We start from the raw sequence: 27,935 nt of genomic DNA on the forward strand, positions 1-27,935 counted from the left end.
TTTGATCATGGGTCACTCTTTTGTGTTCCTGTTTCTCTATGTATTGACCTCTGATTTTGAGGGTGAGTTTTAGGTGCTTGGTGCGTGTATCCTGGGAATGCCTACCTTTATTGTTACAGTAGCCTTATATTGATGTTACAGCCTCTTCATAGCAGCATACTGTAGCTAATGAGAAACCATCATGATTGAACTTATGCAGGACTCTCTCTCTTGCTTTCTCTTTCTCTCTTTTTTCCCTGTCTTTGCTTCTGTCTCTGTTCTTTACTCCAAAACCCAGCGAGGTTTGAGCTGAAGCTGAATGAAATGGAGCAAGTGATGAATTAATCAGAAATGGAGATGCAGCAGAGGGAGGGAGGGAGAGAGAAAGAGAGAGAGAGAGAGAGAGAGAGAGAGAGAGAGAGAGAGAGAGAGAGAGAGAATGGAATTAGAGCCTGGATGAGTGGGGGGATGCTCTGAATACATAGGGAAGTATTTTATTTTAAAGTGGGAGTACAAGCAGTCCTGATCTGAAGCAAGGGGACGGAGAACGAAGACCAGACAGAATGCAGAATATTGCCTGGCTTTGATTTGGGTGAACGCTCTTTAAGCTCAGGGATATCTCAGCCTTGATCTTGGGGAAGGCTTAGATGCATTTAGGAGGGTGGAGGATTACAGTGATATACTGCGTCTGTGGCATGTGTTTATCATGCCGTGCTTGATTGTGCACTTCTATAATGTGATGGATGGCGGTGAGAGCACGGCTGCTGGCTCTATGACAAGGGAAACTTTAGGTCGAGATGTTTATGGAAAGTGTTTGCCATAAAGGGCTTTCTCGTCTGCCGGCCAAGTAAACTAACAGGCACAGATTCTTCATATAGACATGCGAGACCTCCAGCACCACTCATATGGAGAAACGAGGACGTGGTCAAACTGAAATTCCAGATGACAACTGTCCAAACTGTAAGGCCTAACTCAAGGCTACAGTCTAGAAAATAAAGGATCCTGAGTGGTTCTTGGTGTATAGAACTTTTACCTTCACTATGTGGTTCTATAGTTCTATAGACCCTTTTTGAAGAACCATAAAATGTACGGTTCTGTAGGATTTTTTAACTTTTGTGGCAGGACTCCAGAGTTTGGCGTCTTTATTTGTTATGTTCTTGATAACAGATGAATTTGATAAAGAGGCCCCTTCTTGTTGGAATGCCAGACCAGTACACAGTGTCTGATTCAACATGGGTTCCTCACTAGACTAGACTTTATTGATGGTGCTTTCAGCCAAGCAGTATTAACAATCCTCTTGTTTGGAATGCTCTTTCTTTCCCCCCTTTGGAAACGTTCTGTGTTATAATGCATCTGAGTTATCATTCTCTTTGTCCTCCTCCACTCCGAATGCATTTTGTTTGCTTTTCAGGCCATTGCAGTGTTCTTCTCTTTCTCATATAAAAATGATGCCAGCACTTAACTGCCTTATTCCTCTGTTGCAGCCTAATTTACTTTCGCTGCTGCTTTTGTTGCATTTGTGAATAATTTTTTTGTCCACGCCAGGCTTATTTTTAACAGGCCCACTGCTGTCGCTCCTCTCAGAAATGCTTCTGTCTTTTCTTCTGTTGCTCTCTCTCTCTCTCTGTCTTTTTTCTTCAGTATAAAGAACTCACTGATTCCAAAGGCTGACTGAAGGCTGCTTCTCCCAGTAGATACACACAAACAGCGTTAAAAATAAATGTTGCTAAATGATTTTTGGCTTGGACACACAATGCATTTGGAAAGTCTTCAGTCCCTGCAACCCAAAAATCACGTTTTCCCCCATTAATCTGCACTCAGCAGCCCATAATGCCTATTTAAACTCTATTTAAAAGGAAAAGCTAAAATATTGCATGGACATAAATATTCAGACCCTTTGCTACGACACTTGAAATGTTGCTCTGGGGGTCTTCCATATCATCTTTGATCTTTGGTACATATAAGGACTCACAGCAAAAAATAAGCCATGAGAAGCAAAGAACTGCCTGTAGAGCTCAGAGACTGGATTTTATAGAGGCACAGGTCTGGAGAAGGCTACAAAATTGTGCTGCACTGAAAGTTGCCACCAGCACAGTGGCCTTCATAATTCCTAAATGGAAGATGTTTGGAACAACTAGGCCTATTCCTAGAGCTGGCCGCCCCAACAAACTAAGTAATCAAGGGGAAGGGCCTTGATAAGATAGGTGACCAAGAACCCAATGGTTACCTTGGCTGAGCTCCAAAGATCCTGTGTGCAGATGGAAAAACTTCCGGTAGTTCAACCATCACTGCAGCGCTCCACCAATCTGGCCCTTATGGTATTAGGCAGGTGGTGCTAATGTCATGGCTGACAGGTCTGAAATTTTCCATTGAATTTTAAGCGGAAACATACAATGAAAAGCCTTAAATGAAAATAATTAACAACAATTAACAACAAACACTCTAAATTAAGAATTGCTACTCTATATGGTACAGTGGTCTTTCACGACAGGTACCAAAGATGTACCCTTGAGATTATCATCCCAGAAAGTAGAGTTTATGCAGTTTTATATTCCTGGGTTTGTTTATGTGTTCAGTGTCCTCTTAGCCAGTGGTCTCTACACAGTCATGCTGCTTCTAGCCAAACCTCTGGCCGCTGGGGGCCACACCACACTGTCTTATTGATTTGCTGCACCCCATGTGCTCTGAAGGTTCCTCCTGAAATTGTTCCTTGAACCGACTGCTCACAAAATAAGCTCCCCTTTGGCTTATTTCTCCCATGGAGAATTTTCTTCCTCACATCTTGCCCCCGTGTTCCTGCAGCTTCTTCAAAATGATTTTTTCTGCCTTAGTGTTTTTTCCTGTTGTTTCATCATCTGCTGGAGAGGCTCTTCAGTGCACACTAGCTGCAATCACAGTACACATAATTACAGTGTTGGTCAAAAAGGGGCTTACAGGCGCATGAAAAAGGGTAACTAATTGACATCCAAATGGAGATGTAAACTGAAACACAGTGTTGGCTTAATGTAGTATGTGCTGCAAGCCTTTTCTCTGCAGTAAGACTTCTCCTGCCTTTGTGAAGTGGTGCATCAGTGACGTAGGGTGAAGATGGAGCTGTAAGGACGATCCCATTCATTAATGCAGTCCTGCGCTGACCTTGGCTGAACACACTCAGCCGCTTCCAAGAAAAACAGCAGAAATGAAACGCGTTAAGAGAGCGCTATCCATCAGACTTGGGGATGTTACTGGAAGCGATAGACTCTGATAAGATGGAGTCTGGAAGCTCCACATGTGTTCATGCTTCACTTGATCTACACATATATAATATTAACAAGAATCTGTCCAACTTTTAAGCTGGTGGGGCTGTGAGCTCACCGCGCTCTGGGGCTCTGCTTTACCTAGAAACATTTTACAGTTTTGACACTGAAACAAGTGCAGCTCAAGGGCACGCAGCTCCCTACTGGCTGCGGGTGCCAGAACAGCTTAACAGAGACTGAGTTTGTCGCAAAAATTTAAGGTGAGGAGGTTGGGTGGAAAGACCAGAGCCGTGGTACACTCCCACTATTTTCTCATTTGCTGTGTTGGTATATGCTTGATTAGCATGTACTCTAGTGTCAGAAGTGGGAGTGGTTATAAATATTAAGGTGGACTCAATCATCTGGGCCTATATACATTTACCGTGTGAGACGGGCCCTGATGATATGATAAGTAATTGGTTCTGCTCTGTTCTTTGATTGGTGTATCAAAAGTTTGTATTTTAACATTGTTTCCTGCTTTATTTTCTAACTTGATCAAACTTTTAGCTCGAGCACTTGTGCCGATCTACAGGCATAAATCTGTAAATGCATTTCTAAGAACGAATGAAAAATGAATTCTGTGCTGTGGCCTGTGCTCAAATAGTTTTATCAACTGCTCACATTGTGTTATTAAACGTTTTCATATCTCCACTGTTTCTTTTTGTATCTTTGCATAATGTCACAGCTTTTGAGTGACACACCTGTGTACTGTAACAAGTGGTTTGTTTGTGGTTTGTTTGTAATGCATGAACCACGTTTTACAGTGTATCCTCCTGTTTATAAGAGCACAACAGACGTCACAACATGAGTTTGAGGACTGGTGTGTTTACAGCCGGGGTCAAATTGGGATTTCGGAGGTGGGGGGAGTGCTAATTACAACTGTTGACCAATTTATGAGTATATCATGTACTCAGCGCTGAAGCAATGACTCTGTGATGTCTGCACAGTTCATCGCATTAGTTTAGCTATTTTGAGTTCATGTTCAGGTTATACTGGGAACAATTTCTATTTCCATCAGATTACAGTCCCAGAGCTCAACTCTGTGTACCTTTCACACACACCAAATGTGCTGGAGCTTCACTACAGTGTGCTGTTTGACCTCTGGTTAAAGCTTTCCATGGTCTGGAGCCTAAGTGTAGGAGGTCCCATTTCCCACACTCTTAAAAAAAATGGGTTCTTTGAATGATGCCATAGAAGAACCACTTTCGGTTCCAATAAAGAGAGAAAAACCCAGAAAGTTTGTAAAAGAGATGTATGAGTGTCAAGAGCCTTTAAATTATTAAAGGACGTTTACATCAAGTGAAGGATCTTTAGACCATTAAAAGGTTCTAAAGAACCATTTTTTAAAAGTGCCTTTATATTTGCAGGCTGGGGAACTGTGTTAGGGAGAGTCATAGCCTGTGGTGTAAATTGCCAATGACTAAACTGAGAGAAGTAAAAAGGGGAAGTTTCAACAATGTATGAAAGTTACAACATGAAAATGCATCATGAATACATTAACAGTAGACTCCAGGCTGTGAAAATGTAATACAAAAGCTGTAAATCTGTTGTAAAAATATAAAATAATGAAATTCAACTTTCTGCATAGCACAAATTGTCTCTTCACGGGCTCCAAGAGAATGTTTAGCCAAAGACATTGCTCTGCTTTTCACTGCTTAGTTACTTAATAGCTTAAATTGCAAATGACTGTGTCTATTTAGCTGAATTCCTATTGCAGCCAACTGCATTGACCTCATTCAGTATCATAAACAAAATGTATTCATCTGAAAACTGGAATCCAGACAGCATGACATGTTAATCCTGAATCTGTCTAAATATTACAGTTAAGTCAAAAGTTCAAAGCTTATCAACTTGCAACATCCACACCTCGTTCTCAATTAATAACCACTAAGAAAGTATATCTAACGAGCTGGAGAGGCAGCTCCTTCACCTAATGAAGCGCACAGTCACCATGGTCCAATTGGAAAAGAGCACGACTGGCCCTGCAGTGAAGAACAGAAGTCTCTTTTAAAAACGCATTAAAATATGAAACACATTTCATCATTATTTTTTCCAGATGACGCTGTGAAGTTTACCTTAACGACAGCTACACTGTACTTTGATCAGCAAGCAGCTATTTTGAGATTTTCTAAGTAGCGCTGAGTTTAGCTGCCACAATATGATGCCTCTGTTTATGCACAGCATCATGAGGTCATATGAAGTGGACTGCTTTATAGCTTTTTATCTCCGATGCTTTGTAATTTTCATGCAGAAAAGGACTCCTGGAGCTTTCCAATCAGGACAACCTCCAATTAAATCTAATTAACCCCTTAAAAACCCTACAGCCTAGTGTTATTACAAACTTCTATTCTATTACCAAAGAATTGCCCCACCAGTTTGTACAGAAGTCCCTGTGATTACTGAGTGATGCACATTAGTGTGTGAAAACAGTAAGAAAAAATTGTCCCTATTTTAACATAAATATGCTAAATTTACATGATATATTGTATTTAACCCTCTGATTTGACCAAGTTGCTGATGAAATAAAAAACATGCTTTACACACTGTTTAATAACTTTGGAACAATTTGATGTAGAGACTTGTGTGTTTCAAAAGATCTGAGGATCTTCCAAAAAGATTTTACAATGTATGTGTGAACAAAAGTTTTATTACATTTAGAAACAGAATTATGTGTGTACAGATAGGTCTGATCAAAGAGAGAAAACCCAAGGGTTGTTTCTCAGGAGCTGAATTTTAGAAACAGGAGAAAATCTCTTAAGTCCCACATTGATCTCAAACAGGATCTAACTGTGTCTAGGAGAAATATTGGCACTAAGAGGAGATCTTAACTTTAGGACTTCTCTCCTCTGTGGATCTGTGCTGAAAAAATGATGTTAATGACCCTGGGTATCAAAAACAGCCAGAAATGCACTCGTGCCTTAGGGCCTCTTGTACCTACCGGCCTTGCCAATAATCAAGTGTTTTATTTATAAAAAGTATTTAGCTAATCAACAAATAAAATGATTTAAATGATGACATAATTTCCATATGAATACATTATATCAATATATCATTATCTATCAGTAACTGCACTGATTAATTATTATCTTTGCAGTGTATCTAAATCCAATTCTGAGCAGAAGGTACATTCCTGCTCTCTGTCTGGAGTGACCTTTCATCCAGATCACATGCAGGATCTTCTTAGCAATGGTGTCATAAATACATTCACACAATATTCTTAGTGAGGGCAGTTATGAAACTGATCACACTGTGGTGCATTCTGAAGCAGCTGATAACAGTGATGGAGTGTTTGTTAGTCTGTTCTCTTGGTTATAAAAGTGGATTTATGTGGCCAATCGTGTGACAGACTAATGAGATTACATCCTGTGACTGTTTGCTTTTCCACAAGCACACACACACACACACACACACACACACACACACACACACACACACGCATAATCAGATTACCTGCTGCTCCCTAACGGCCTGTTCCATTGGAGGGCTGTGGTTCCTCTGTACTGAACATGACATCTTCTCTACTCTGTGACTGACAGAGCGATGCCAGCAGCCCAGCTGCAGTCCACCACCTGCTTTCTCCACGCGGCAGAATGGGCAGGGCCTGTGCACACAGCTGGTGAAAAGAATGATTTGTTCCATTGGAAAGGGAGAGACTTATTGATTAGACTAGCATCGCCCACATGACTCAGAGATGTTTTCATGTTGTAAACAGCAGCTCTGTGTATCTGGTTTCTTTTTAGGAGTCATGCTGATGTTTGTTTACTGCATTTTCGTCCCCTGCGCTTGCTTTTCAGGCCAGTCTATTCTCCAGAGCCAACCTCTCTGTGGTCCAAACTCTCTGTGGAACAATCAGCAATTTTTTATCATCGACTGGACTCCAACAATAGAGATGAATCCTACAAAATCGCACTTGTAATCCATGTTAACAAAAACATATAATTTTTGCCATATAAAACCATGAACGTCCCCAAAAGTTGCCATTTCATGGAGGAAAAAACCTTAACTTTCAATGAAAGTCAATGTAAAATTATTTAATTCCAGATGAAAAAAGTTAAATATGTTTTAAAAACACTGAAAGAGGATTTTGGCTGGACAATGACGATGCTATGACTGTAGTTCCTTACTTAACTCCACCTTTTGTTACACCACTCACCTCTGTTTTATCTGTTACCATGCCTTTTCATTGTTCCCAGGAGTTGCTTGTTGGTTTTCCATCCACCAAATTATGAGAATTTTTTGAAAATGTGAAAATATTTTACACCCAAAAACTTTATGTTAGGATGAGGTGGAAAAGTTAGAACACCACTAAAGCCAAAATCTGAAATAAACAATGAAGTACTAAGTCAAAGGTCACATGACTTCCTTATCAGTTTGCATGAATAGCCGATGACTGGAGGATGGTCCGATCTTGAAATACAACAAAGGTTGTTTTTGACATTCTGTAATGCCGACTCCAAAGCTAAAGTCTAAAATATGTCTATGAACTGCTTTCCTAGAACTGTCTGGTGCATTTGTGCTCCCAGATGTTTGATGGACGTCATCGGGGTGGCATGGAGATTTCAGCTGTCATTATGTTTGGCTATAGAGTGGACACGCCTGATTTAATGTGTGTTGATCATCTTAAAAACATTCGATCCAAATGCGAAGGTGACCACGGTTTGATTGATGATTTGGTCATATAAGCTATTAAGGCTTTTTATTGTGTTTACTTGCTAAATTAGTGATTGTGTTAATGTATTAATGTACATTAGTATACTGTAACTGCATGGTATTTTCACCCTCACACATACACATTGCCACAACCCTACAACCTAGCAACTTAGGCCTATTTAAATCCCCCCAGCCATAACATCCTGGTGGATACCTGTGTGTCCTCAGTTTCCTCTTTTTTTTAAAAAAAAAGGTAACAATTGGATCAAATGTTTTTAAGATGATGATCAGCACACATCCGACCTGGTGTGTCCAAACTTTAGACTGGTATTGTATATTTAGTGTTAGCACTGGTTTGCTTTTAGTCTTCTTATCTTTCTTTTGTCTTCTAGGTTTCTCAGCATGATGTCCAATTTAATTTCTTAATCATGGATTATTATACTCACCATGTGGACTTCAATATTCTGTCTCCATGCCTCCTTGGTTACAGCAGTAGGAAAATAAGGCCCTGTTTTTATTGATTCATTTTTGATAAATTTGATTGATTAATTTCTTCAGATCCATCCCTGTTAGTACAGAATGTAATTACAGTGTAATTGTAATTTATTGTGAAACTAACTATGAAAGTAGTTGTGCAATTATGTCATTACACTTCAATATCAAAACGATAAATCAGGAGCTTCTTATTGTGGGTTCATCTGCGTACAAGAACACAGTGGATTGAAATAATATCCCTCCAGTACCATGGTACAACACAACACTGCATAAGGCTACATAACATGCTACAGTGCTGGTCTATGGGTTCCTATCAAATACACTGTTTTGTTCAGTGACTAACTTTAATAGCACAACAGGAGTGTGTAGATGCCCATTACAACTTCTCCAAGTATTTTTTTACCACTCAGCTACTTTAAACTGCACCCATTGCTGACAATAGTGTTCAGCTGCGCACACACACAGACCATACCTAATGCTAAGTGTTGGCTACAGGGTATAAAGCCCCCCCAGCACATGGAGTGATGGAGCTCAGTTCAATACCTTTGGGATGAGTTGAAGTGCTGGTTGTGAATCTCACTGATAGTCTTGAACGCAATCAGAGTGTCACGGCAATGTTCTAACATCTACTGTAAAGCCTTCCCAGAAGAGTAGAAGCTGTTACTGCAGCAAAAAGGGAACAAACACCCTGTTTAATAACCCTGATTTTTGAAGAAAAATCTGTGATAATCAGACCTGCCGGAGTCGTCAGACATACCCTGATGCTGATGCTCAACATTCTCTGCCCTCTATAAAATTCCTCTTAGAACTAACTTTTCTCTTTTTACCTTCTTCGAGTAAATGGCCACCCAGCCCGACCTGCTGGAAGATTGCCCGCTGAGGTCCCCTCTACCTGCGTCTAACCAGCTTCCGCCTACCAGTCCGGCCAGCGGGTGCCCTCCAACCCGCCACCACCCATGGCTCACCCGCCTGCCGCTGCTGCCTGTTTGGTGGCCGTGCTGAAACCTAGATGGACTCGTGTCTGTCTGACACTATTAATATCACCACTATCAACTTTCTGTTGTATCTGCTTTGGTCATTTTTATCATTAATGTTTAAATAGTTCTGACCAGAGGAGGATGTAAGTTACCCTTGTAAGTCTTGGTTCCTCCAAAGGTTTCTTCCTCCAGCTCTGAGGGAGTTTTTCCTTGCCACTGTCGCCGTTGGCATGCTCACAGGGGTCTTTGACCCTTCATGTTATTTCTTCTTTCTTCTCTGTCTCTGTCCTTTATTAAGTACTAATTATGTAAAGCTGCTTTGTGACGACAACAGTTGTAAAAAGCGCTATACAAATAAATTTGACTTGACTTGACTTGACATATTGCTCCATCTAGAAGCAAAACACAGCAACCTGACACATGGCAACAGCTTTTTGACCTTTTGACCTGGACAGATTTGTAGAGGACAGGCAGGCTGCTTGCACTGCAGGGCTCTTTAGACATGTGATTGAAGTTTTAATGGCATGTGTATGCAGGGAGAATGCAGACTATGAGCTGAGCTCATGTTATTGCTTCTTCGTCCTCCCTCCATTTACTTTATGGGTTCATGTGTTGGTTAATCGAAGCCATTTGATTTGGGGTGTATGTGTGTGGCATGGAAAATGGACACACATAACTGGTACAGTAAACAGCAGCATATTTGACATTCTGTACACAACATTAATGCCTCTGGCTGAGTGGCTGTAATTGTAGCCCTGTACTGCATGTACACACTGCATGTCTGTGGCCTGTTTGTACAACACTAATATTGATGTGTGTACTATGTGCGTTTGGCCACCTTGGTCTTTGAGTTATAACTGTATAAGTGACTGGATGGTCTTAATGTTTGGACAGGGACCATTTATACATAGCAAAAGAGCATTAGTGAAGATGTACACGGCACGTTATGGTCTGTGCTCAATGTATTAGCATATACCTGACCTGTTCCGGTTTTCACAATTTTAAAAACCCACTGGCTGCTTTTGCCTCATTTTAGATCTCCATCACAATGCTACCATGCCTAGATGGTGAGGGCTAGCACTTGCTTTTTTCCTGCAGCACTGTCGCAAATACATTGTCAGACAGTTCAACACACTTGGAGGAGAACACTAACTGTCAATTCTGTTACATCAGCTAATAGATGAGAATTACTCTCTCTTGGAGTCCCAATCACAGACAGCTGTGGCATTGGCAGGGCTTGAACTTCTGATCTGACAATATCAATATCAATGTCAATGACAATGACAATGTCTTTTTTTATCATCATTTATTTCTAATTTTACTCAGTTTTCTACCCAATTTGGAAGACCAATTATCCAATCCCCATTCATGTGAACTCCACCTATAACTAACAATCTCGCCAACACCAGGCCGGTGGGGACTAACACATGTTTACCAATACCTCCTGTTTGGAACAATTTTAAGAAAAAAATAGAAAACCGGGGAGCTCAGTAACCATAAAGGGGCTTGGAAGACCTATACAGCTGATGACTGAAGTAGTCTCAAGACAAAGACAATGAAGACTATCCACACATCTAGATATTTTTAAAAATGGAGATTCTCCTCCCTTCGTTTTTTTAATCTGTCCACATAGAAATAAAGATGCTTGCATGGACATTCTACTCTTGTATGGGATAACAGTACCTCATAAAGACATCAAAACACAATGAAGGAAGGTCTTAATCCCAAATTACACACTACTCCCTATATGGTGTGCTGTGCAAGTCAGGAATGTATGGATTGTATATCTAAATATAGCATTATACATCTGTAATAGAACAATATTTACATTTATTCAAATGTGAAAATCTGAAATCTAGTGCTGTCTGTCACAGGTTGTGAAGCTTGGAGGCGGGCATAAGCGCAAGTCATTTATTTAACAAAACAAAAACAAACAGGAAAGAAACAGACAGGAACCAAACAAGCTAAGCTAACAAAAGTAACAGACAGACATTAAACAGGCCAAGCAAACAAACCGTGAAGTGCCATGAACACACATGCACATGAACATGTACAAGATCAAACAAAGACACACTGGAACAAAAGGTAAGTACTAATACTACAGACCAACAAGGAACATCTAAGACTTAACAAGAGGGCGGAGCTACAAATGAGGCACAGGTGGGAACACTAATGACAAGGCAGGGCTAGGGCAGAGGCAAGAAACAAACCTAAACAGAGCAAAACAGACACACAGGCCAGGAGGGTAAAATACAAGGGCAAGACAAAGACACCTGTTATGCATGTAGACATTGTAGTTTTAAGACTATTTCAGACTAGTTCACTTTATAGGGAGTAAGGAGGTATTTAAGATTCTGCCAGAAACATGAATGCATTTTGATGTTGGCATTTTCATAAAGCTCAATTTTCCCCATTCAAATGACAACACTAAAAACAGTTTTTTTAAAATATTGAAATTGGAGAGCAGTTTTCGAAAAACTCTGTGTTCAATAACCAAAAACGGCATTTGTGTGGATGGGAGGCCAAAACGTAGACAATAGTTAACATAATAGTTAACATATCCCGAACATTTCCGATTCATACCCACATGCACTGCTGGGAAAGTGCAATTTCTCTGTGCTCTTACACACACACACACACACACACACAATCTCCACTAACACCAGCAACTCTATTAAACTCACCTCCCAGTGTCTTGCCAATAAAAATTGGTGGCTGGGGGTGATTCGGGGGTCACACAAGCTTTGCTTTTCCCCAGCTCCTCACTCCATGGCTAGCTGGAAAGAAAACATTGCACATATTATTTTGCAGAACAGTGATGACTAAATTACAGTGAGAAATGTCAGGGGAATTTATCTAAGGCTGGCAGCTTTATTGATGAGCTTTGAACCAATATTTGAGCAGGAAAACAATAGTGCTGAGATGAAGTGTGGCTTTAACATTAAGCATGAGGCAGCGCTGGCTGAAGAGCAGAAAGGGCACAGGGATTTAGAGCTTTCAGACATTTCCACCAACCCTGCAACACTCAGATACACTACTGATCGCCACTCTTACTCTACTTCTTAACCTTGTGCTCTCTGGAGTTGGTGGTGTTTGTGTAGTTTGAGTGCATGAAAAGGGAGAGTCGTTGGGGTAGTCTCAGTGGGGTTTTGTAGGCCTTCAGAGAAGTCATAATGAACGTCAGACTGATTTCATTTACTTCATTTTTTTCCAATGGATTTCATTGTTTTTAGACCATGTAGGTGTTTCAGCAATAGTTTCACTTCACCATCACGTTTCAGTGTAAAACAAAGGGTTCAATTTGTGTAATGCTAAATGAACAAATGTCCAATAAGACATTTACTCTATGTACCTAGGTAGATACTGCTCAACCCCTTAAAAGCCTGGGTCCTGCCAGCAGGCCGAAAGTGTTATTGCAAACTTCTATTACCAGAGAATAGCCCCACCAGTTTGTACAGACGTCCCTGTAGTTAATGAATGATACGCCTTAGTGTGTAATAAGCCTTGGAGTGTTAAGGGGTAAAGCACTCTTCCATTGGTTAGGACTTCACATGCAGAGCTGAAGGTCTCACGTGTCAGAGGAATCAATCACGTTCAGGTTTCCGGTGTGTGGGACCAGTTATGTCTTCTATTCAGTAAATGGACAAAAGTATTGTGATCTGTAATGCTGCATAACCTGGGTTATGAAAGTGTTAAATCCTGTAATATTACTCTAACCTCTCAGTTCACATACTTCTTTCACTTTAGATGAAGGTTCTGTATCTCTCAGGTCTTGTTTACACTTGGCATTAACATGCCTCTAGGATGATCAATTCGCAAATGAAGGCATTGTCGTTCACACCTGGGATATTAGCTGTGTCTCCTGTGACCGATCCTGATTTCTCACATCATTTCCACTGGAGGACGGGCATGGCACACATTAATAATTACTTAATCGAGATGAGGCACCTAGTTTCGCTTGTACACCAGCCACTTTCTGTAAGATATTTTGTAATTGCAGCTTGTGGTTGTGTGGGCAGTGACACAGTTGATGCAGGAGATGCTTTGCTGTCGGGGAATCATTTAAATGATTTGTTATTCACACTACAATCTAAAAAATATCGAGATGTGACCTTTAAATTCGAAATGAACCCTTTACATCAAGAGAAAGTTTTTGGGTTTCCTAAAAGACAAACATGGTTCTTTATGGAACCAAAACTGGTTCTTTTATGGCATCACTCAAAGAAAGCACCTTTGTTTTCTTTGTGAGTGCACAAGAGTAATGTGATGTTTTTCTTCCCTTTTTGGCAGTGTTTTGATATTTGTGATCTGATCTGAAGGCCTAAATCTAGCAGTCACAGTCTCTACCAGGTAAAGTTTAGTGTATAGAGTGTTGGCTAGTACATTATAGTAGTAGTACAGTTTCAGTACACAAACAATAGCAGAGCATTTCCATTTGGAGGTCCAACTGTTACAGTCCTTTGATTAGGCCATTTCCCAGCCTTTATTCAGCTGAATCAGGAGTGTTGAAGCAAAAAAATATCAAACTACACTGTGCAGGAGGTCTCGAAGACTGTAGTTGGAAAATACTGATGTATCTACATTCACAGTAAAAAAAATGCTTTGTTGCTTGTTGTGTGCAACTCCCTTCTATAAGCACTAACTGGACAGGCCCCAGGCTTCTCACACCAGACCAGGGAATAAAACATGTTTAAAAGCACCTGCAATGCCATCCAGGAGCTGGCTGATTTATATCAACCCCGGGCAGGAGCTCTCTTAGGGTAGAGAATTTGAGAAAAAGGGAAGCAGAATGAGAGATTAAAAGGAAAATAGAAGAAGAGAGTCAGAGCAAATCTGTGCTCGGGTCACTCGCGCTACATTGTGGTGAAGAGCTGCGAGAAGAGGCTGCTGGGAAGAGTGAGTGTTTTCTGCTCTCTGTGCCAAGAGCTTGTGATCAGACAGAATACTGGATAGATGCAGTACTTTACATGAGGGCTCTTATTCATCTCATACACTCCTCAATAATACAAATCCACTTGATTCTTATCATGCTCTAAAGTAGTCTTGGAAAACTTCCATCATTAGTTTGATGTATCATGAAATTTTTTCATAATATTCAATGGTACGTATAGTCACGTGAATAAATGGAAACATCTGGACTTTCTGGTGGTGTCTCCACGCTGCCTCATTACACTGTTCCATCTGTGTGACCAGTGGGCTAATAAGAAGGAGTCTTCATACGACAGTCCTCTTGAGGACTAGCTCTACCTTGGCAGCAGCCCTGGCTTCAGAACGCAGCTCCTAGCTTCATTTCTGCAGTCATCGGTCAAGACAGTTAGTTGTAACATGACACACTTAAATCAGTGGATATAATCTGTCACGACAAGGCATGACAGCATATGCCATCTGCCGTAACACAGTAATGACATGGTTCAATGATGGAGATGCCATTCTATTACAGTCAGTGTACCTGTGTACATGATTTTGAAGCAGGTGTGAAACAATGTTAAGGTCAGATTGCCAAATATTGTTGCTTTATGAATGAAGTTATGAAATTAATACATTTATAACCCAGAAAATGAGCATGGATGAGCATGTGGATAATTTGATGAGAAAATGCTAAATATATAATTTTACAATAAAATAGCATTTAGTAGCTCCATAAAAATAGTAAAAAGGAATAAATTAATAAAACAACAACAACAAATAAATAAATGATTCCAAAGCACTAGCATATGTGAAAGAAATCACTATTTGATGTATGTCTTATGTTAGCTAAGTCCACATTGCATAATATAGAATTACTGAATAAAACAACAAAAACTATTAATATGACATAAAGCTTTTAAATATAGATAAAGGTATTAATTTTTGAGTGGTAGTGTAGGTACAGGATGTGCTAGAGCTGATAAGTGAGCTTGTCTCTGGCACAGCCTGGCCCCTCTCTCACCTCCCCATAAGCCAGCGCCTGATGGTCTGCTGCAATAGGAGCTAAAGTGCACATCCCGCATGCGATACCATTCATTATTCATCATTACAGTAATATGAATTGCATCAACATTCTCACAGATGCAAACCTGAGCTATTTTCCACACTCACAGAGGAGCTTGTGCCTTCTTCAAAAGATCATTTAGCAACTCAACAGTTACAGAAACGGCATATTTCCAGAGGTGCTCTGAAGGTAGGCCTTTTCTGTGTAAACTAAGAGCGACCAGACTCGCCAAGAGCTAAGAGGAAAGCTTTTCAAACACAAAGACATTTTGTTTGGCACTGAGCATGAGAAATTATCTCCCCTGTCTGCCTTCCATGCCTCAGATAGCCATGTTTGCCTCCTTTCCACAGCACTTGTGTTTTTTCAGCACTGCGTAGACTAACACACTTTTTTGCGGCGGGGCGGACAGGCCGGAGCTTTTTCTTGGCTCTTCGGGTTCGTCGGGACAGTCAGTCACACACTCGCACTGCTGTGATTAGATGCACTGCTGCTGATCTTTCAGCCTGATTTAATAAGTGTTAAACTGCCGTTATGGTGGCTGTGATACAGAGTTTATGCATGTTTACATAGTGCTGATAAATCTGTCCCTGAGCCGTGCAGTATGGAAAGTGAGTATGGGACAGTAAGTGTGGATTGTGTCCCTACTGAGGGGTAAGATAAATGAATTACAAGGCATGGTCAGGTCACACACATACCTGTATGATATACAGATAAGCAAAGCTCAGAGAACTAACATTTTTAGTTATGTATCTCAGTTTGGTCAAGGAGACACCTTAAGTTGAGCCTTAAAAACATTATTTAATGAGCTGCAGCTGAAACTGATTAAATACTGTTTAACATGTTTAGTCTGTGGCTCCTCCCCCTCAATCTGTTTACTGTTTATTCCCATTGACAGGTTAGAACTCCCCTATCACAATGGGGCGAGACATTCTTATTCTTAGACCCCTGACCATGGAGGGATGTGGTGTTGGGCTGATGTGAACTTATGATCTCCTGGCCCTTGAAAAGCAGGCAGTTAGACAGTTGCACCACTCATAACTGTGTTCTAGAAAGAACATACATGTGAATTTATTCAGAACTGTGTTTTTAGACAGCTCTAGAGTGCCTGCTTATAAAGTGTGAGAAGATAATAAGTTCAAATCCCAGCAAGGGTGCCGTGCTCATTGGAAAAAGCTTCCCAGTCTGAGGACATATGTAATAGGGGGAGTCCTAACCTGCAGATGAGTAAACAGATTAAGGGGAAGGAACACTCAACAGCTTATGCAATATTTAATCAATTACAGCTGCAGCTCATTTACTGATGTTTTTGAGACTCACCTCAACATGTATGGATGATCAAACTGAGATGCAGAACTGAAAAATGTTAGGAAAACCTTTGACCAAGAACTCAAAAAAGGATCTGTAATAAGTTACTTACAAGTTGGCCTGACTTTGCATTTTTGCAGTGCAGCAATATGGCTTTAGTTTAGGCTACTGAAGCAATGTTGACAGCTGACTGCATCCAAATACTTTACTGAAGTGCCCTTTTGCCCAGATCTGGTAACTATGTGGAGCCATAAGTTGGTCAGTTCTGCACAGTAGAGCTGAAAAGTAGAGTTTACATGGGAAGTAAAAACTAACAGTGTGCCTCTTATTTGTCATGTCTGTATTTGTTGAAAATAGTTTCACTTTATTCTGAATGATGCATTAAGAATTGTTCCCATCCCTTCTCAAAACATAACTAACAAAACGTTGGACAGTTGCTGTATTCAATCATTCAATAGTCAAATGCATTTGCAAATTAAGCTATCACCGTTAAAAAGGACAAGATTCATGAAGAACATTTGGTGGTGCTTCGATTTAGAAAATGTGTAGAAACCTCTAAAGTTGCTCTAAGGAATCTTCCAAAACAGGTTCTTAGAGGAACCTATTCTTGATGAAAGCCTTTTCCAAGACCTAAAGTCAATTAGATATATTAAAGATGTTCTTCGAAGTTGGACATCCAAATATAGTTGCCTAAAGATCCTCTAGGAACCTTAATACAAATGGGTTCTTTGAGGAACCAGATTTCATGCTGAGGAATGCCAAAGCTTCTCACATGCACCTATAAGATTCCTTAAATCACCTTAATAGGTTCTTCCACAGTTTCAAACTGAAGAACCTCCAAAAGTTCCCCTCTAACAGTGTGCATTGAGGAATAGAACATAGAGGTTCTTCAATTTTCAGATTTTTCTGATTATTGAATTAGAAGGAACTAGAAAGATCTGTGGTAGTGCTATTGGTGGAGCAAATTGTTGGAGGTTGGGGGAAGTTTTCATTGGCTCTGGCTTGATCACAGTGGAGACCAAAAATCCTAAGAAAAAGCTAAAGTAACCAAACTTCTCCTTACTGTGTTTCTTTGGAGTTCAAAACATGGATGAGGCTTCATACCAAAGCTGTTCTTATTAAGTTCTCTCAGTTCTAGTTTTAATACCTGTCTGTTTTTTTTGAGTGCATGCTATATGGTCACATATTTCGAGCATGTAATTAATGCAATTTTTCTATGTACAGGGAATCGTGTCAAAATCAGGGCCAGACTGGGAACATTATTCAGGCTGGGAATGTAAGTCCAACCCAGGCCACACACACACACACACGCATACACAGCCTATAAAGTGCTGCACAAATGTCTCAGACATCTGAGAACGATGATGTAAGTGTATGTGGTAAGTAAGTGTTTATTTGTTTAAAAATCCAAACATTAGATTAAATGAGTAAACTAAACATTGTGATTTTATGCTGACAGTGTTGAATATTGATGCTGAGCGCTGTTTGGGACTATTTAACTTTACCACCCCATTTACTGCTGCTTCGATAGACTCAAATGGCTCCCTACTTCTTATCTAATGTAGGGCTTGAAAAAAGGCTTCTGTACCCAAATAGCACATTATTTATCTAAAATGATCCATTTGGATTCGGTGTGTGCACAGATCTCTACTGGACATACAACCCAGTAATTAGGTGTAGAAGCCATAGTTTCGTGGCTTATACAATGCACTAGGGTGGATGGAGCCATTTGAAATTCATCCTTAATTTAAGGGTTTTTATTGATTTTACTGATGTTATTGATTTGAATGAGTGCATGCAGGCTCATTACTTTAAAGGCGCCATAGAATGGTAAACTTATCTGGCATAGTCGAATAATAGGTGAGAGCCAAGGACATGGAACTGACTTCTACAGTGAACCTAAAAATTGCAGTGTCCTCTTTCAAAAGCTAATTCTTCATAAGCAAATGAGTTGGCAAAATGGCCCAATCCTAAAACCCTAAACTGTTTGGTTAAAGGTATCATTTATATTTATACTCTAAACATTTTTACACAGCAGCATTCTTACTTAGAATATGATGTTCTTGTCAGTTTTCTGAAACACTGAGTCACTTTCATCACATCACTGCCACACTTCGCTAGTTATAAAAAATGAGATCTTTATTTTGCTATGCCAACCAGGACTCATGACTGCAGCTTTGCTGGATTTTCATGTGTAAAACCAGATATGAGCATTTTTTGGCCAAAACAAAGTCACATAGCTTATACATAGAGATCAGAGACCCATTTTAAATTTTAAATAAATTGCATTCTATGGCATCTTTACAGACCAAATGTTTGTGGACACCCCTTCTAATAAATGCATTTAGATGTTTAGAAGTTCCACCCACTGACACAGATGTACAAATGCACACATACACAGCCCCTGTCGAGTCCCAGTAGAGAAGTATTGCCAATAGAATAGGATCCAGAGCAGATAAACATAAACCTATTGGTTGGTATAGGCACCATGCCTAATGCCAGGCTTGGGTTAGAGGGGAATAAAGCCCCCCAGCATTGAGCTGGGGAGAAGTGGAAGAACTGTGTTCTCTGCAATGATGGATGGTGCTCCATCCAATATTTTTGGGATGAGTTGGGGTGGTGATCATCCAACATCCCGACCTCACTAATGCTATTGCAGCTGAATTAGGTCAAATAATCACAGCAAAGCTCCTCCAAAATCTAGTAGAAAGCCTTCTTCCCTGGACAGTAGAGACAGTTACTCCAACAAAAGCAGGAAACCATGAATATGCAGGTGTCCCCATACTTTTGTCCATATTGGGTATATAGATCACTTATCCACATGAATGTAAACCATCAAGTTAGAATATTGGATCTAAGCAATAGATCAGACTTGTGTGATGAGGCTTGTTGATGTGAATGCAGCGTAAGTATCCGGGTAGTGAATTCCCTTTTTGCTTAGACTATTAAGCCGGGACGTCTCTTTGGCTCAGTGGCACTTCAAATTCTGTTTGATTAAAGTTTCCTGGATTCTGCTGGAGAGTAGTTTGTGCATCAAAGCTGTGTGTGTGTGTGTGTGTGTGTGGTAACAGTGCAATGCTGGCATTACAAAGAGTCAGCTGCTATTGCCCTATTCCTACAGCTAATCATTATATCGTACATGCAGGACGACATCAAAGAGGACCAAACTGATGCAAACTACAGCAATGCTTACACTCGCCCAAAGTAGCCATGGATCTCTTTTGTTGTTTCAGTGAGGTTTTTGATGAGCGCAGCCTGTTTATTGGCTGTCTATCAGCCCCTGCGTTTGCTCTCACTCCATGCTAATTATCAGCAGAGTGCACTGCCTTCCCGGCAAGCTGGCCCAGAGTGACATCAAAGCCAGAACAGCAAAGGTGGAAGCAGCAAATGATGACACTAATTTCCAGACTCAGTTTAAACAAGAGTGCTCAGAGGTCAGCTAGCAGACTAGATAGGCTTCTCTTATGTTCTCTTCTCTCCTTTTCTGTTTTATTGCTGAAATATAAAATGAAAGCCTTGGCCCGTTCTCCGTGTCAAATTCCTTCCACCTGTGAGAAGAAGAAAGGGGATGGGGAGAGGAAAATAAGGTTGAAAGGAGAAAGCTTTTTGTATGTTGAGCAAAAACACAGCCGCTTACTTCGCTTAGGGTGAGAAGGTAGGATATCTGAGCATGTGTAAAAATTAAGGCAATACATTTACACTAGGGGTGTAACACATTGTCACTATCTTTAGTGCTCCAAATATTTGTATATGTACTTAAGTCCATGTATAGATATAGATGAAGTTTACATTTAGCATTCAATAGGCCAGATAACCACTAACACAACGGCAGATAAAAAACAGAGCTCAGTAATACTGAGAGAATAACTGATCAGCACAGTGATTTATCAGTCTACTCAGGCTTTAGTAGAGTTCAGTAACACTGAGGTAAATAACTAATCGGCACAGTGATTTATCAGTCTACTCAGGCTTTACTCAAACTTTGTTTGAAATAACTTATTTTAATTGATTTGTTAAAATAATGACCAATTTCCTCAGGTTTTGGAGTAATTTTGTTGATATCTGACAAATATGAGTTCACTTAAATAACTGAGACAGAACATGTCTACCAAACGGACACTGCTTTTATTTCCACTGAGTGTTTCATCCTACACACACATCCCCATTCTGACCCTGATTTAGTGCCTTCACCTACTTTTATGTAGCAATCTCACGTATATGCTAGCTTAGTCAAACACCTCAGCATCAGTTAATTCCTCTTTCTCTCCAGGGTTTCATGGTCAAAGGCAAACATTTTCTGTATATGTACACATTTTCTAGCATTTAAGCTTCAAGCAGAGCAAAAGAATACTAATCATAGATAAATTATTAGTCCTTTTTTGGAAGATAAAATAAAATGTAAAATAAAATGTGAAGTAAAATAAAATGTAAATATTTTTTTTAATATTTTTTACTTTTTGCCTTTTTGCAGCAATAAACACTTTTATTGTTGCACTAAACATGCTGTTGTCTGCCTATACGTACCTTTGCTACCTACAACCTTGTGGTGGTCAGCACCCTCACTGGAGCTAAAAGCGACACCAATAAGGACAAAATAATGATGGCATTTAATTTTAAATTGAGTGACCATGGAAACCCAACATGTAGATGTGTTAGAATAGCAGTTAGAATGTCTGAGGAAATTAGCATATCTCAGTAGTTAGCAGGGGAAGATGATAACCCTTCAAGCCTGAATAGGTGTTGCCATTTAGTTTTGTCTGATTTTTTAGCAAAAAGAGCTTTAAAATGGCACATTAGAATGTGCAGTTTCACAGAAACAGGCAAATTGGCATGATTACACATTCCCAGCTGTTCAGATGAAAGCCAGGAGCACTAATAGTGTGAAGAAATTGAGCCTTTATAGAATCCTGCACAGTTATTGATTTGCTCTCTTCAGTTCAAACAGGTTCATAGCACTCCTAACAGAAATTGATTCTTTGTTGGTATTGATGCTTTCAGAGAGGAACGGTTTCTGTTTGGCCTGTCCTGCTCACTTACTCAACAACAGAAGTAAAACACAGCAATATCAAGACATAAACTGTCACAGAATCGCAAACTCTTTCTCACGTGGTTCAACGTGGTCAGCGCTGACGTAGAAATTGCTTTAAAAGTCACATCCCGTTCCTTTCTTTAATTGTGTCTCTAATTGCAAGGTCTCATTCCTGACTTGTGAGCAGGGCTGATTAGCATGCATTGTGCAGTAGAGCTCAGCTTAGAGTTCCTGGATCTCTAATTGATCATACACATCAGTACAAAACCAAATTGGACACTTGTTTACGCTCAGCTCCATCAGTTTAGGTACGCCTTGTCTTTTAGCTTGTTGGTACCTGATGCGCTCTGTAATTTGGGCCTAGTCATTTCTCTCCACAACAGAGATTCTACAAACTAATTGCATTAATAATAAGCTTAGTGAGGGTGTATGAGTGTGTTCGTGTGGTAAAAGCTGATTATGTTTTCTGTACTCGTCTTGCAGTGGCGTGCTGTCTGCCCTGAGGGGAGCTGCTGTCTGTAGAGGTGAAAGCGCTGTTGCCCAATGCTAACAAAGCCTGTATTGATGCCAGTAATTAAGAGACTCTGTGCCCCCCTGAGTCCTGTGCTCACTCTCCGCTCCTTACATTGTACACAAACTCATTACAGCTTCTTTCTATTCATCCAGTCTCTTCTTTCCCTTTTGGCTTTTCCTCTGACGTGCAGTGTAATTAAAAGACTACGCCAATGCAGCTTTTATTATTATTTATTTATTTTCATGTTTTTTACAAACGCAAGAGATTTAGAATGACCTGTTTTGTTGTGGAGGGGCAGGATTTTCATATTTTAACAGCATTAGGAGGTCATAAGAAATGAATTAAACCCATGAATAATGAATCACAGATCAGGGAATATTATCACAGGTCTTCTTTCTTGATTTTAAAGTGTGTCCTCTGGATTGTCAGTCATCAGATCCAATGCTCAAAGTGGGCCAGTACACAGTACCAGCACAGCTGGCAAAAAATACTTTTTGAAGCAGCTAAAGTGAAGTGTTTCAGTTCTTGTTTGGGGGGGTTTCTAACTATTCTTCAAAAAATGCTTCTAGTTCTGTCTTTTGGGACCATTTTTGGACCCTACTGAGATCTATCCACAATTTTTCAATAGCGGTAAGTTACGGGCCATGGTAGGTCATTGAGGGCCGTGGCAAAACCTTCATTTTGCGCCTCTTTAGGTAGTCCCTTGTGGATTTTGAGGTGTTTATTCTCTCACACTTCAACTCATTAGCTAATTACAGTGGCCTTCATCTGCTGGATTCACAGTGTTAACAGAGGGAACAAATCTCCACAGATCTCTGGCCCCCTGGGACTACCACTGCTGAACACAGGCCCATGCCCAGAGCTCCATGCTGTTATTCAAAAGCCCCCAGGCCAGCCCCATGCATTAGTGATAAGTGTAGATGAGGTGTGAATGAATGGGCATGCATGCCACCCTCTTACCACAGCTGAAGCAGGCCACTTACCTGTGGCTTGTTACTCTTGGCTAGTACAGTAGCTTCCTGGCCATTGCTAGGTTACAGCGATAAAAGGTGGACTGGTACTTACAGTGATGTGTTCAGAGTGTCGTTATTGTGAAATATTGTCACTCAGAGCCTATCAGATTGCAACAGCATTCTTATTCTCCTCACTATTACAACTCTTTTGTTTGCTGGTTGTAATTAGGGTGCTTTGTAATCAGATCTAGCATGGCTAGCGTGTATTAATTCATTGCAGCTGATTTACTGAGACATGATCACACTGATGTTATGGTACGTCCCATATCATGTTTCTTTCAGCTCATATTAAAGTTCATATTGGTCTGAGGACACCTTGGTTATTCGTCAAGGACCTATGGGGGTTCTTTAAGACATTTGAGAACAATTCTCTTTATTAATAAATGATTTATTAAAGGTGTGTATATTTTTATGATGTTTTATGGCTTTGTTGTATTATGAAAATAATAATAAGCCACTTTAGGACAGACACCCTTATCCCCGATAAAACCACAGTGATGCACATCCTTTCCAGGCTTACTACTGTAATACATTGCACTAACTCCTTATTGATGTCCTAATGATTCCCCCATGATGTTAGCAATCGTTAGCTGCCATAGTCCTCCTGAGGCAGCAACAAATGAGTGACAGAGAGATTTCAGATCTTTTTGATCACTCATTCACCCTTTAATGAGGCGAGAAGTAATAATGGGGACTTATACGAGCTGTAGAACGGATTTTTGTTCTTTGTTTTTCAGCTCTTAAATGGTAATAGTGCTGAAGCTATTCTGGCACGTCTGCCGCTACTAAGTCTATATGGAAGACTTAGTAACAAAGTAACATAGCCTGTTGTTGTTGTACTTGATGTGACTTGCTTTGCAGAAGGCACAAAAAGCCCATTTGGATACCCTGCACTCCTAAGCTCTTTAGAAATGTAGAATAGGCTTATCTAATAAATAACTATAAAATACATGTCATCATTCTTGCCGTGGGGGGCTATTCATCAGGGTAGGAGCCCTACACAGACTGTGTATGGGAAGTACCGGTTTTCCATCAACAGTATTTATCTGACGAGCCAACAGGAGGTTGTTACGGCATGCATGGCTGATCTTCATTTGGGAAGGTTTTCTTTATTTATATCATTTATCTATGGTGCCTGATCTGTACTGAATCTCTCTTGGGGCTTTTGAATGGCTAATCCCTGGATTGTGACTCTGTGTGTGTTATTAATATTCCCCAGTGGGTTGCATGTCCACCAGGACATTATTTCTTAGCGTCTGATAGTCCACAGAAGAGCTCCAGGGGGGATTAGGATAGAGTCTAATCCTCATGCAGGTAGACTGTGTCCATTTTCTTAATGCGCACTGTCTGTGCTCTCTCTTTGTTTGCTGTATTGTGTGCGGGCAAAAGCAGAGCGGATTTTCACCCGTTTTGCTCTCTGGGAGGCCTCGGTATCAGGCCTCAGGTGGCTAGAAGACTCATCCGGGCCCAACACAAAAGATAGGAGCAGACGTTAAGCTACCTTACTCAAGCTGCTGCTTATAACAGCTGTAGAGCTGCTAATCACATCTGCTTTTCTCCTCGCTCTTGTGTCTGTCACCAGGTGCAGCTGTGTCCTGACGCCTGCTGAATGCACGGCCTGATATTGATTTCTCAAGATAAACCACTTTAACACCTTACACTGCTTCAGCACTTTACAGGGGTCCACACCAGGGTTGCCAAATTGCAATTGAATGTAAATGTAAATGCATAACTATGTAATTAACATGTAATTATGTATTTACATTATAATGAAATCACTCTAAGTCAGACTTTTACTCTATAATTCTAGATCAGGCCACTTACAACCAACCAATAGACTAACTCACCAATAGACTAACTGTAACTAATTACAGTATCATCCTACACAGGGATGAATTACTCGTGGCTAGTGAAGCCAGTGCCCAGGGGTCTCTCATTTTCAGGGGCCTCAGACCACAAGACTTGAGATGGCTCAAAGATTCAGGACTGCTCATCTCCAATGTGGACATCAGATGAAGGAAGAGCAATGAATTTGTACACAATGTCAGTCAGTGTATCTGTCAGGTGTTATCTGTCTTACAGTTTCCACCTGGTCACTTTATGTGTCTTGGGTTTTGCAAATTTCACGCCATCGTCATCCATAATTATCTTCTTCACAGACGCGGATCACATGCAGAGCGCCGTGCTGCTTAGGGAGGTGCTTTGGTTGTACTGGGAGGAGTTTCGGCTGTACTTTACACTGCTGTAACACACTAGCTGGCAACAGAGTGATAAGTCACTACTCATTTCCTATGGGAGGACACAATTTGTAGCCATGATTTAGCGACAAGCAGCAGGCGACACGGTGACAGAGCCATAAATTGAGCTGAGGAGCGTTTCTCAATACCAATACCAAAGTTGTAAGAACACGAAAACACAAGAACACAAGGACAGAGAACATCTGCTGACATGTGCTGTGTACTTGCTGTTGCGCAATACAGTGAACCTTGCTTAGGATACCACCAGAGGATATACATAACCTAAGATTGGACAACTTTACTATCATGTTGTAGAAAGGAGAAGCAGGTGCACCCTTTATTTGTATTCTTCTTCTTTTGGGCTAATGGTGGTTGGTTGACCAACATTAGGTTTAACATAAGAAATCTCACCTTCTGCCATTGTGTCAGCACTGAATTTGCAGTGAATGTTGGGTATTTCTGTTTGCTCTTGTCATTCAAGTTGGTTGGAGCACTGGAATGCAACTTGGGCAGTGGAAGATGATGTCAGGCAAGAACTCGTATTGAAAAATGGCTTTAAAAGATTTAAAGTAGAGAATATTTTCTCTACTTTATACAAATGCAAATGAAGTGAAGCAGCATTATAAACAACTGACTCCAACAAATTGTTCATAGACACGGGGGTCCTCAGGTCTTCAGGTTCTGCTCTCTGAACCTTTTGTTCCATGGGCACTGGAACATGCTAATAACCTCTTCTTTTTTTCCCATTCACGATGTCTCCTATTTACACTGCCTTTCCCCTCCAAATATATACATTTCAGGGAAATTAGCCCCATCTAATTTAAATGTATTAATGTTAACAATTTCATTTATTTTGAATTTGGTTTATAAGTACACATTTTTAATAACGTTTTTGAAATAGAGTTTTGAAATAGATAGCAATCCATATATTGCACATGCATATAGTGCATACCTGCTGGTATGAATGCAGGATGAGGCTGGCCTGAAGTTGGGGTTGGGGTAATGAAGCAACAGCACTTTCCCCTTCCTTTCATTGGTTCATGACTGAGGTGTCCTTGAGCAAGGCAGCCTAGTGGCTACCCCCCCCCCCCCCCCCGCCCCTCTCCTCTCTATATGTGTTAACTTACTTCCTCTATGCACTTGTTTGTGCTGTGAATGGGTCAAATATGGAGGGTAGCATCTGTTGTACTGCTGTGCACTGAGTAGAAAGTGAGTTTCTAGTCCTACATTATAAGCAAATGAAAAAAGAATCAGTAACACAGTCCTGCGTATCCTTTATGAGGCTTGTCTTAATTACTTACTGCACAGAAGAGCTTCAGATTAATAACTGAGGAAAATCCGGCTGGTGTTTAAGGGATTCAGACTGAACCAGCCAGATCTGCTGCACTCGTTTCTCCATCATTCTCTTCCTCTCTCTCCCTCTCCCTCTCTCACTGCCCTACTCTATCGCCCTTCATGTGTGACATTTCCCCGAATCTCTCGCCCTTACGCTCCTGCCTCCCTCGGGTTTCTCTCTGCCTGTGTGCAGACATGAGGAGTCGTGGCACGTGTGCTGCTCTCTGCCTTTCCCTCCATCCTCACCCCTCCCTCCTCTCTCTCTCTCTCTCTCTCTCTCTCTCTCTCTCTCTCTCTCTCTCTCTCTCTCTCTCTCTCTCTCTCTCTCTCTCTCTCTCTCTCTCTCTCTCTCACTCTCTCACTCTCTCTCACCCTCCACTTCTCTCTATCTCTCCTCATTGTTCATTCTGCTCTCTCTAGCGTCTCTGTACATATATTGCTCACACTTTCAGGTACTGTACATCACCCCTCCACTGTTTCTCACCTCAAATAGCTTCTCCTGTTTGACCTTGAGACGTTCACAGAAATAGCAAGAACACATCACATTTCTGCATTTTAAAGGGGTCTATTTCCACTGTACATGCTGTACAGTTTTTACAGGTTTTTACAGGTTTTGCCTTATTAGCTAACAGGTAACAAAAGTTTATATCCAACCATTTAATGTCATACAGACTGCTCGCCTAAACCCTCACACACTCACACAAACCACGTGGAGCTGTTATACAGGTCTGAGAGAGGTTTATTCCATGGCAGAAGCAGCAGCGGACACCAGTTTCTGTCTATAGACAGCAGTGTGGCACACAGTGTCCTGAACCACAGCAGTGTGTCTGCCCGAGATTACTCTACAGCTCAACACGGTGTTCAGTTTGCGTGATGCTTCCATAAGGCTCCATTTATAAACAAGCATATTTCAGACACTGGTCTGTTCTGGTATGTTCTGACCTGATTACATCTGTCCAGGAGTGTGTGACACTCATATACATATCTGGCTGCAGTTAAAGCTGATAGAACAGGCAGTTTCTGGCTGTCTGTCTCTCAGGGCTGAAACAAAGGGACTACTATACAACTAGAGTCACTAGTAAGAGAAAAAAAAGTGTAGAAAAGAGAAAATAGAGAAAGAGGTAGGAATAAGATGAAAGAGAGAGAGAGAGAGAG

The sequence above is a fragment of the Salminus brasiliensis genome, chromosome 22 (genome assembly GCF_030463535.1).
Source record: "Salminus brasiliensis chromosome 22, fSalBra1.hap2, whole genome shotgun sequence".
Taxonomy (NCBI): Eukaryota; Metazoa; Chordata; class Actinopteri; order Characiformes; family Bryconidae; genus Salminus; species Salminus brasiliensis.